General features: G+C 40.3%; 1 protein-coding gene across 1 annotated transcript in view; it reads right to left on the bottom strand.

Annotated features, from left to right (window-relative positions):
• LOC120307642 (hyaluronidase-4-like) overlaps nucleotides 1-12,822 on the bottom strand; it is a 40,244-nt gene that overhangs the window by 23,127 nt on the left and 4,295 nt on the right. The gene's annotated exons all lie outside the window — the stretch shown is intronic.

Here is a 12,822-nt window from a genome sequence, read left to right as displayed (position 1 = left end):
CCTACACAGGATGCCCCCCCACATACGGGGTTTTCAAGGTACAAGGTTGCAGTGATAGGGTTTGCCAGGTACTCGGTCTAGCCAATTTGGATTTCTTAGCAAGACTATAGGTTGCCCGTTTGTTACATTAAACACAGTCAACTTAAACCAAGTATTATTTTTTTTCCAAATGCAATTATGAAAGGGTTTTACATCAACTTCAGCAGCTACAGGTCTGGGCTTTGTGTCGGCTCTCCAGAAATTGTCATGTGCAACAGTAGCCCATTTTAGTGCAAGGAAGGAAAGTCAATAACACTCTTTCTGAAAATACAGAGAAATGGAGTATATATATATTTTTCTTTGCAGCACGGTTTGGTTATAAAGAGCTTTTGGTGCTTAAAATGGTTCAATACTTAAAATGAGAAGATGGGCTAGTTCTCTTAATTCCAGACAAATAACAAATGACTTTTAAACAATGACCTCAAGAGACTTTGGGTTTTCCTGGACATCCTCCTTTACCAAATCATAGAGGTTTATGGATGGAAAGAATAGGGGGGGGGGATTACATCAAGGTAGGTTGTGAGAAGAAAACTACACTAACCAATGTGGCTTGTCCTTTCAATCAGCAGAGGGAAATAATTTGTGCCAAGCACTGCCACAGGAAGAACTGAGAAATAATATGATAAAAAATAGATTTTTTAAAAAGTATTAATCTTGGTGAGGGGGAGCAATGGACCCTACTTGGACTTCCCCCAGTGCCTGATGTATATTACCATCCACTTTTTAGATCTTTTTTCTTCTGAACCTTGGGAAATGAAGTATATTTGGGCAGAAGCAGCTACCATCCTTTAACCCTAGTTTAAGGGATTGGGGGACCCAGTGAAACACCGTATACTTGGCCCCAGGTTTTCACTACCAATGGCTTCCTGCAAATTAGGATGTTAACATCATGTATTTAAAATGTAATAACTCCATCATCTGATTTTATTTTTTATTTTTTTTAAAAAATGGCTTTTCAGAAGAGCTTCATTCCTAGGGCTGAGAGAAAGAGACCGCCCCCAAGATCACCCAGCTCAACTGGCTTTGTGTCTAAGGTGGGACTTACAAGCTTCTGATTTCTAGCCTGATGCTTTAACCACCACACTAAACTGGCGCTCAGAGAAGAAATGTACTGGATACTAAATCTAAATAGTTATTACAAATGTCTTCTTTTGAGAGAATGAGAAAAGAGAGAGACCAGTTTTGAAATGCAATTTTTCTGGCTTTCTGGCTTCTACAAATTTGCTGAAACAATCTCCTCAGTCTTAGCTATACAAAGAAAGCAGAACAGCAACAAACATCCCTTAAAGAGTTCCCCTGCTTTTAGAAATAACGTTTTAATGACCATTAATGGCTGTTCCCTGTGTTTTTGTCAGTTACCTAAGATGACCTATCTTAATCTGCTTATGGTAAAATTTACTCAAGAATCATCAGGAGAGACTTTGCCCCCGCAAAATTTCCAAGTCCAACTATCCAAAGTCAGCCGGATCACCCCTCTCTACCCACTAGTGGCAGTTTCGGATTATGCTTGGTATTCCTTATCACGTACCATACGTTAGATCAGTGGTTCTCAACCTTTTTAATGCCGTGACCCCCCAACCGGTCGTAAGTCGAGGACTACTCAACCGGTCGTAAGTCAAGGACTACTCAACTGGTGCAGCACCGTTTGCAGAATGGGACTTTTGGCGGCCTCAGCAGGATAGAGACAGCCTGGACAATTCCTATTGGCTTTTGAAAGCCAATAGAATTAGACTCTATTCAAGAGAGTCTAAGGAAAAGGGGGAAAAAATGGCAGACTGCATTGTTTAGCGACCCCCGTGAAATGGTCGTTCGACCCCAAATGGGGTCCCGACCCACAGGTTAAGAACCACTGCGTTAGATAGATAAATAAATAATTCCTTGTCATTCTCTCCCGCTTTATAGTCAATACACACCCCTTTCATATTCCTTGCAGTCTGCCACTGAGCAGAGCAACGGGCTTGTCTCTCCATCTGTGCCACAGGCACCATCCTTGTCATCTCTGGCTTGCTTGCTCGCTCACTCACATCCCCTCCCTGCCTTGCTCCCTTCTCTCCCCCTGGTCCCTGCTTGGCCTCCTGTGTTCAGGAAAGGAGACAGAACATGCAGGGGCTAGCCCAGCCAGGAATGGAGCAGGTGTGAGCACAACATTGGTAAAGTGGCAGTAGGAAGAGGACTGTGCCAATGAAGGGCAGCATGCAGGGAGGGAAGGAGACGGGTGTGTGGAGAAGCCCTATTACACACACACATACACACACACACACACACACACACCTACCTTTTTCTAGGACATTTGCTATGAGTCCTTTTACCAGCCCTGTTGTTATGCTCTCCTTCCTCTCTGCTTTTGGGAAAACACATTTAGCTCAAATGAAATCACTTTGCTTTCTTGAAGCTGAGCCTATTGAGGACAATATACACTGGATTTTGCACAACTGATTGTATGGACTCCAGAAGAATCTTTGGGATGCAGTGCTTTTTAAGCCATTGCCAGTCTCTGGAGGAATCAAAGACCATCTGATCAGACAGTAAAAAAGAATAGTAATGCACCTCTATAAAAATAAAGGAGGCCAAAAGGCCCTGAAGCCCTGCTAGAACTTCCTGGCATATTGGTGACATCATTCCATTAATGACAGGCCCAAATCATCTATTCCCCTGGAATGGGGGTGGGGAGTGGGAAGGATGGACAGCCTTCCAACCTTTATCTCACAAAAAGTGTAAATCCAATTCTTCATAAAATGGCCCAGAGGGTTTCTGGTTTATCACAACAGCATTATTTACTTTGCTTCACTGGCATCAAACATCACCAAACTGACAAGGAGAAAAATAGCCAAAGGGCAATGAGCACGAAGGAGAGATGGTCCTAAACATCTAAATGCAGAGTGGATGTTGTAGTAGTGGTGTGGTGGACATTTCTACCGCAATTGTAGTTTGCAATTGTTAGCAAGAGCTTGCTTTGCCGTTGGCATATTCATGGTTTCTTAGAAAGTAAATTTATGATCCTATTCTGCCCACAGTAAATTTGTGAGGTGGATCTTTGAACCTGTGATGCTCCTACAATGAGCAGTGATTTCCCCACCTTGATGCTTACTAGGTATATTAGACTACATTTCCCATTCTCCTAAGTTGGTTAGAGACTAACAGCGCTGGATGGCCCTGTTGTGAGCAACTTAGATATGAGGAATTGATGTTTGCATGTTCAGAGGGCATCTGCTTTTCAGCTACAATTTAAATCACAATTTCAGGAAGCAAAGGTACACAGAAGACCTAAGATGTTATCAAATAAGAAGGAACCAAACAAGTCCAGCAGGACGCACATGGGTCCAGCATGTTTATCTGATATGTCCTGCTTGAATTGGGAGGCTAGCACAAGCAAGTGGAACAGATTTCAATCCAAATATTGGCTAGCAATCAAACAATTGCAAGTAATGCTCCACAAAGAAAAATTTTCAAACAGTGGAGAAATCAAAGGGAATATGTTTAAAAAAAAAAAAAAGAGAAAGAGACTCAAAGATGCCTGCCTAAACTTCAGCAGGATTTTCCCTCCTAAAACATTAAAGAAAAAAAAAAAACCTGCTGGGAGTATTACTCCCAAAACATTAGAAGTGTTAGAAAACTAGCTGCAGCTCTGTGTATATATGCAAACGCACCCTTTTAAAATTGGCAGTTTTTTTAAATGATACACTTGCTGTATTTTTAAGAGGTGTGTACATAGTAAATTTGTCATTGGTGCCAACGCTAATATTTCCTTCTGTGCAATCATGAAATTGGCTTGGAAGCCGTGTATCCTATGACATCTGGTTAGCACTGTATGCATATACGCTTTCCGGTCCGATTATCCTTTCAGTTCCCAGTGCAGATGGCTTGTCTGTCACAGCCACAGCAAGTGGCAGGCCGACATCTGGAGGCTGGCAAATATCACCGCCAACCGGAAAGCCCTTCATTTCACCAGACAGCTTTCCCTGGTTCTCAGCTGTTTGGAGTCATGAAAGATAATTCAGCTCGGCTGAGATTTTGGCTGATTACAAAGGCTTGCATCTAAAGGCATCTCTTTGACTTCTGTTGCGCTAAAGGAGAATCTCCCTGAGCTGTTGGGATTTGCGGTTTCCTGAAGCCTATACAACCCAATCCCACCGGCTGTGACTCATTTCACAATCCAGCAACGCTGGAACAGTAGCTATTTGTCCCCATGCCCCTGTTCCTGGGTACCCGACTGCTCTCCTTTCTCAGCAACAGAAAAGAGGCTCCAGGGAAAGACTTGTGGGGCTGAAGGGGGGGGGAAGGAATGCAGACACAAGCACAACTGGAGCAACCCTGGGCAGCCAGAAGGCCTTCAAGGGCTGCGGATGGGTTTCTTCAAGTGACTTGGTTGGGGAGGGGGAGAGAACAGCTGCCGTTTCTTTCCAGAAAGCAGCAGAAAATTGGACCTGCCATTTAAACCTTCAGAGCAAAATTGGCCAACTTGGTGCCTCTCTTCTCTCTTCAAAGTCAGCATCCAGATTTACAAACCGGTTGGACTGTTCCAAACATTTACTTTTACACATGGTTCTATCACCGTGATACCAAATGTTGGAGGTTATTCCAAGCCCTTCACATGTTCATTTTCTCTTACACTCCTCATCGGTGTGTGTGCTCATATGGCTGATAAGAGAAGCTGAAGTTGATACTGTCTTGGTCAAACTCATCTCCTTTGCACAGCGGTGCATGAAAACATTTAAAGGCCGGGCTTGCTATGAAAGGTAGAGAAGGGCCAACTCAGTGGCAGGAACAAAGACTGCCTGGGTCCAGACGTTCCTTAAAAAATTGCAGCAAAGTATATTGACAGTATATTAATACATGTAATCCTTCACTTGGGACCATTCAGTTAGCAATTGTTTGAAGTTACAATGGTGCGGGGGGGGGGGGAATGACCGGCATCCCTGCAATTCCTGTGATTGTGAGCTGGATGCTTCGCAACCAGCACTTGTGACCTTCCCAACCAGCTTCTCACAAGCAAAGTCAATGGGGAAGCTGGCAGGGAAGGTTGCAAGTCACAGTCACCTGCTATTTTGCTTAACCATTGCAGTGATTCACTTAATGACTATGGCAAAAAAAGTTTGTGAAATTGGGCACAGTCACATAATATCCACTTTAACGACCGCACCGCTTAACAATGAATTTCCTGGTGCCAACTGTGGTTGTTAAGTCAAGGACTACCTGTAGCATCTCAATGACTTATCAATAAGAACCACAAAACAGGTTCCCTTTTTTCACTACTTTTCAGCAACACCTGGCAGGGTAAAGAAGGAGACCAGTAATTAAAAATATTGTGAGCTCATTTTGCCTTCTCCTGAAAGCAAATTTTTGGGCCAAATGTATGCTCAAAATCACCGTATTCTTTCATTCTAAACAGGTGTCTTAGTTTCCCTCAAGTTGCACACTTGAGCACTACAAGCCCCATTGGTCATATTGGCTAAAACTCTAGAAATTGTAGTCCCAATGTATCTGAAAGGCATAATGTTGTGAAAAGCTTACTTCAGTGCATGGATGTTAATGTTGCCTCTTCCCCTCCTCCCCACAAGCTGAATTTTTTCCTTTCCCTTTTCTGTGAGGATCAATAGATTAAAACAGAAAATACCTTATCTTATATGTTTCACTACATCTCTGAGAAGGACATAGTCTTAAGTCTAATCTTTGTTATTCCCAGATAACGCCAGCAACTAAAAACATTCAGCTATATTTGATCCAAAACTTCCCTAATTTAAATTTGGTTGAATATTAATTGATTGCATTATTTATTTATAATTTAACCAAAAGAAAATCATTTCCTTGTGATTAACATCATGAATCAGATTTGCTCTTTGGAAACATGGATGTGATAACAATTCTGTTCTGACAAACTAACCAGATCTACATGGTCATTTTCTGTTTTCAGTACAAAGGACAGAAAAATAAATGATACTTATGGACAGCTTTTATGATTGGCTAGTCAATAAGTTCAAGGGGAATTCCTAATAAAGTATAAAAAAGATGTTGAGACTCTAGAAAGAGTACAGAGAGGAGCAACAAAGATGATTAGGGCACCGGAGGCTGAAACATACAAAGAATGGTTGCAGAAATTGGGTATGTCTAGTTTGATGAAAAGAAGAACAAGGGGGGACATGATAGCAGTGTTCCAATATCTCAGGGGCTGCCACAAAGAAGAGGGAGTCAAGCTATTCTCCAAGGCGCCTGAAGGCAGACAAAAAGCAATGGATGGAAATTAATCAAGGAGAGAAGCAACCTAGAACTAAGGAGAAACTTCCTGATAGTTAGAACAATTAACCAGTGGAACAACCTGCCTCCAGAAGTTGTAGGTGCTCCAACATTGGAGGTTTTTAAGAAGAGATTGTAGAACTAGTTGTCTGAAATGATATAGAGTTTGAGCCGGGGGATTGGAGTAAAAGACCTTCAAGTCCCCTCCAACTCTGTTATTCTGTTTAATACATTTTGGAGAGTGTTACTAATGTTTGAATAATTAAGATGAACTTGAGCCATGATTAGGTTTCCTATTACTGTCTAATGAAAATATTGTAATGTATCAAAATGTTCCAATGATGGTATGGATTACTCTCCAGCACTGAATAGCCCCAGCCCTGCTTTTTTTTATTATGACATTAGCAAACCTAGCAAAACTCATGTCCAAACCATTGAAAGTTTGCTCGTGCTTACCAAATCCATAGTAAAAGCATCTGCAAGTACAGGTAGTCTTCATCTTATGACCATTTGTTTAATGGTTGTTTGAAATTATGACATGGCTAAAACAAAGAGACATATGACTGGTCCTCACATGCTTAGACCATTATAGCATCTCTATAATCACATGATCAAAATTTGGGTGCTTGGCAACCAGCATGTATTTATGACAGTGGCAGTGCCCCATGGTTTCCATTTGCTTTTCAACAAGCAAAGTCAAGGGAGGAATGACTGTGTAATTTGCTTAATTAATGCAAACACAGCCAAAAGGTCAAGAAATTTGGTGCAACTCACTTAACAATGGCATTGCTTAGCAATGGAAGATCCAGTCCCAATTGTAGTCAAAAAGTTGAGGACTAGTATCATCTAGCTTATGAGTAAATTTTAGATTATTAATAGTTTAATATGGTTGAACTTATATTAGCTTTAGTATTATGGTTTAATTAATAATGACTTGTTTATATTATTATTATTGTTTTTAATTTGTTAATATTTATTTTGAAAGGGAGTTAAAGTACGTTATGGACTTGATTGTTTGTATAGTTGGGTAATGTTAGCTAGACTATGACTGTTTATTTGTAACCCTGTAATCAGCTCTGGGAAGTGGGGGAGGGGTGGAGGGGTGGGAGGGATTCGGGATATTGTATAAAATTTTTAAAACTTTTAATAAAAAAAAAAGTTGAGGACTAACACAAGAAATCAGGAGCCAGGATAGAATTCACAAGTTTATTCCATGCCAGCTATACACAAGAGTAAAAAAAAAATGGTACTAGATAAAGAGTCAATGGAATTCAAGGGGAGGGCTTGGACTTGGGTCTGTTGTGGGAGAGGAATGACTCCAAATTGGTGATGCATTTGACCCTCAGGCTCAGGCTCAGCCTGGCTCATCTCTTTCATCACCTGTATAAGACGATGCCACATACTGGGCCAAACACAGAACTGTATATTGCAGTCTTCTTCAATCCGAAAGATTCCAGTTTCTAAAATCCCTAACCCAGGGGTAGGCAACCTTGGCTCTTCTATGACTCATGGACTTCAACTCCCAGCTGGCTCAGGAATTCTGGGAATTGAAGTCCACGAGTCATAAAAGAGCCAAGGTTGCCTACCCCTAACCTGCATCACTACTGGAAGACACCAGATCGGGAAAAGGCCATTTATAGAGGAGCACAGAGATGGTCCTGAAAAACAGCCTAGCCTAGCCTTGAAAGGGAGAACGAATAAACTCAAGAGTGGCCCCCACTTCTCTTTTAAAAGAGAAGAGAGTATATAGACAAGAGATATGAATATTTCAATTTCAGGATTCTGTATTATAACATATAAGTGCCAGGAGCTCTTCGGGCGTCGTGTTTCCTACCTGACCTACTCTGAAGGGTTAACACGTTAATTTCAGAGCCCTGAGCACTGATTTTTTTTTTTTAAAAAAAAAATCATATTACCTATTAGGATGAGCAGATTACACCTAGACCCCTTTAGAAGCAGGACATGCAAGGCGTTAAATGTTTCTCGTGGATCTTCCTGAGTATGTAGCCAAGAGATATGAATATTTCACCTTTAGGGTAGAGTTCTTCCAGAGCTGTTTCCTACAGAACACACACAGACCCTTGGGGCATGGAGCATGTTTTCAGGTTCTCTCTATATTTTCCAGCAGCAGATTCCCCAAACTTCAGTTAAGCCAATCTTTCTGAACCAATCAGACAATATCAACTTAAAGGACGCACTTCGTTAGAAAACCAGCCACCCCAGCAAATATTCTTCAGATAAAAGGAGATAAATGTTCAAAATGAACCTTATTCATTTTCTTTTGACGTTCTCATAGGAATTTCAGTAAACTGGTAAGACTCCGTTTCTGTTGTCTGGCATCCAGATACCGGTATTACTGTGCAGGTATATGCTTGCTTAATGTGGACAAAACTATTTAACACTCCTGAATTGCATCATAAAGACTTCGAAAGCATTCAATTTCCCAACCTTTTGAAGAAAGATTATGCAGAAGTGGAGGTGGGGGGGGGGACAATCTCCTGACTACATCCATAAGCTCAAGCAATGGCAGCAGTCTTTTTTCACTGGGTTCCAATTTTATAGAATTGCAATGTTTTTTTATTCTCTTTTTAATATATTGGAGTGACTTTGCTTTATTGGGATGCTTTATTTTACTATAATCACCAGCTTTTACCAATCTAGCTCTTCAACTGATTTGTTTTTTTGCCCTGGGAGCCTCTTCAAAGGGGACATAAAATATTTTAAGTAAATGCAAATCAAATAGAGTAAAATAAACCTCAATTATTTTCCCACTATCAGCAGGAGACAATCTGATGCCCTCCAGATGTTTTAGAGCAACTTTCATTAGAGTCTGCTAGCCTGGTTAATGATAAGGAATTGTGAGAATTCCAGCATAACTAGACGTGACCTTCACTTCATTTTCAAAGATACTAAGGAAAAGACTCAGCCTGATAAAATAACAGCAAACAGCTGGTTCCAAGTTCATAAAGCCAATATAAAAACCAAACTCCTCCAATATTTGCATGCTGTGGACAATCAGAGTCGTTAGATCAGTGTTTTTCAACTTTGAGAACTTTAACAGGGATGGATTTCAACTCCCAGATGCTGACTAGGGAATTATGGGAGTTGAAGTCCACCTGTCTTAAAATTAACAAGGTTGAGAAACAACACTTTAGATGCTGGGAAATGGCAAGGTCATGGGTTTCCAGTGTCTTCAGTCCCCCATCCTAACAGTAAGAGTCATAATCAATAAGTTTCACCCTCCACCATAAACCAATCGAAGCTCACCCACCCCACCCCCCTTTTTTTCTTATTCAGTAAAGTCAACCAATAATTCTAACAACAATTACCAGGGAGTCAGATTGACTGAATTCAGAATAATTTATTTTTAGGAAAACAGGTTTAGAACTTGCCTTTCCAGCTCTAGCAAGCAGTTACAGATTGATGGGGTGATGGCCTGGGAGTGGGGACATCAGCCAGATTCGCCACATGTTTTCATAAAGACAAAATCAGATTTTGCAAATATAAATGTTGCCTTCACTTACACATATTCTCCTTTTGCCCCTAATTCTTGACATTGCTATTAGGAATAGGTTATTTTAAGAAATCATTTTATTCAAGAAGGCAGGTTCTGTATAACAAATTTTGTATTTAGTCCTAAATTTTAGCAAAAGTGCCTGCATCATAGTCTGGGGATTAAAAGATTATGTTTATAGGATAAAACTATGTTCTTTTTTCTTTTCTTTAAAATCATTTGTACAACTGGTCATTTCCCATGGGGCACATCAGTCTCTTCTGAACTGTTTTGGTGTCTTGAATTGTCCTGTGTGATAGTTTGATATACATGGAAGTACACAATTCACAAAAGGTATTAGCAAATTCCTGGCAACATGTGAAATACTCTACAAAGAAATGGAGAGACGGGTCTACCAATATTATGATAGCACACAGCAGCTAGATTTCAGATCAAATTAATTTCTGTCTAGTTATCCTTACATTCATTCACTGTTGATTTCCACCTAGGTAACAGAAATACCATACTTATAGTAAACTAGTTTAATTTTGACTGCAATCTTTGTTAATGCAGATGTGTAGAGTTTCTTCACCATACCAACAGCTACGGTCGTATAAGATGGGCAGCATAAGGAGGGAGAGAGGGAGGGAAAGATAATAGGTAAAATTTTCATTCTTTCAAATTTATTTGCCATCCATCTGGTGGTTCAAAGTGACTCTGAGCAGCTTGTCTGTTAATTTACCTAGTTGACTTCAACATCAGAAGTTTAACTAATTTCATAGAATTGCATATTTTTTTCCCCCAGCAAAAATCCATAAAGTTGTTTATGTGAATCCCAACATCTGTCAATCAGGTTGAAAATTCTTTGTGGCTTGAGGAAAGTCAGCTTTGAAAAAAAATGTTGCTCCATTACTCATTAAAAGAACAGTTACAGCAATCTGAGGTTTTTCTCCTTAAGCCACTATACAAATTGTAATAACCAGAATTTAAGCCTGCTCTTATTCAGATTAAAATTGCTTACATTGACTTGACTTAGGAAAACCATTAAAGTATGATGTTATTTTTAAAAATGCCTGTGAATTTTTGAACTGTGATACTGAAAATTACTTTAAGACTCAACCTGAAAATCTATGTTTAAAAAAAAAACTGATTTGCCCTAGGCATGAATAAAATGTATAAATACTTTTGTGCAACAAAGATGGAAGTGGGGGTGGTGGAAGATGAAAAGGAACATGTTTTCTTTCCAGACTTGCATGTAACCATGGGACACACATGTCCAGTTTTTGGTTGGTTGGTTGATTAGTTTTGTTTCTGCTTTACATACATTTACTTAGCTGTCCATCTTATATAGAACTCTTCTTCTCATACTGAGTCAGTATAAAATCTTCCTTAGTTGCCCCAGTATTTAAAGGTATATTTTCCCATTTAATCCAATAGTACTCAGTCACATCTAAAATGATATAAATCTATGACATTTTGCACCAATTACCAGAGAGGTAAATTACAGGAGGTATAATCAACCCAATATCTATTGGCCACTGCAGGTTGGAGCCAAGTATGTCCCCTCTCTCTTCCTGCTCTTAGGCAAGCCTCTCCAAACATTGTGTCTTGGAAACTAGAAGAGCCAAGCTCTTGCAAACTGGGAGTGTCCTTCAGTGTGCTACTTCCTGAAGCCCATGGATCATTACCCAGTGGCTCTGCACTGATGAGGTAAACTAGGAAAGTCAGTTCTCCTGCTTTATGTGAGACTGCCACTCTGTAGGTTGGGAAGAATTGGCTTGGGACAGGTGTTTCAATCTACATGGGGGCACTGATGATGTTACATAATTAGGAAATGAAACATCTACAGGCAAACAACTACACTTGGAGAGCACCAAGGACTTAACAATTCAATCCTGAACTATAGATCAACCCTCCTGCCAAACCCCATTCCTATGTGGAAGCACATTGAACCTATCTGACAAAAATCATCCACCAATCACAGTTCTGCTATGATTGGTGAATGGTTTCCCCTCTGATTATGATATTCAGAAAGGGGAAGGCAGCAAGACTTGAGTTTAGCCAGTGGCTTTGTTAGCACACCCTGTATCTGAAAATCAGGACCAACACCAGAAAGGATGCAATAGAGCAGGGGTGTCAAACTGCCGGCCTGCAGGCCGGATGCATCATAGCGAAACCGCGCCTACCCCATTGCCAGCAATGGGGAAAAAAAGTCATGATACGTCATGACACGTCACATGATGTTGCGAGTTTGACACCCCTGCAATAGAGGGAAGTTAAGGACCAGTCAATGATATGCCTATGTAGCTTTCTGGCACTTCAGAGATAGATGGATATTACTTTAATGAGTGATGGGGGGGGTGTCAAGTTCTCTGCCATTCTTCAAGGGGAAAGTAGATAAAGTTGGAAATAAGTGTGAATTTCCCCTAAAACAGCAATATTTCTCCCAGATTATATCTAGAATTACCTATTTCTTTAAAAAAAATCTGGACAAGTTACTTTGGTAACAGTTTGGTGAACTGTCAGGAACAACAGGGCTCTTATTAGGCTGGAAAGTTGAAAAACATCTTGGAAGAAGCCTATGGCAAAATACTTCTGAACTGTTGTCAGGAAACATGTTGGTATTCATATAGTTCCCAGAAACAGATTCTCCTTAGGGTGCTTTACCTTACTAACAGGTACAAAAGCAGAAGTAAGTTGAGCCGGCTTTTACCATTGCACTTCTGAACTAACTTTACCTTTTGACATCTGCATGATCTCATGCATTTCAAAAAGGATGAGCAGCTGCTGTGATATAAACTTGAGGCAATCATTCTGCAGCTGCTCTTAGCTCTGGAAGAGGCTGGAAGAGAAAGGTCAACCTTTTCAAATTTCAAGGACCTGAAAATTTGTAATTCAGTTGATCTTGCAGGAAAAAAAAAATATGGTTAAGGTGCTCCCTGTTAATTCCAGGCTGATTCAAGCTTTACTTGAAACAATATACTCGGTGTTATTTAATAACACAGCTTGGCATGCTATATGAACACAATCAATGTCGCTATCAAAAAAAAAATGGACCA

Source organism: Crotalus tigris, unplaced genomic scaffold, assembly GCF_016545835.1.
Source record: "Crotalus tigris isolate CLP2741 ecotype Arizona unplaced genomic scaffold, ASM1654583v1 scf7180000017800.2534000, whole genome shotgun sequence".
NCBI lineage: Eukaryota > Metazoa > Chordata > Lepidosauria > Squamata > Viperidae > Crotalus > Crotalus tigris.
Note: the sequence above shows the minus strand (reverse complement) of the source record. Positions and strands in the feature narration are given on the sequence as shown.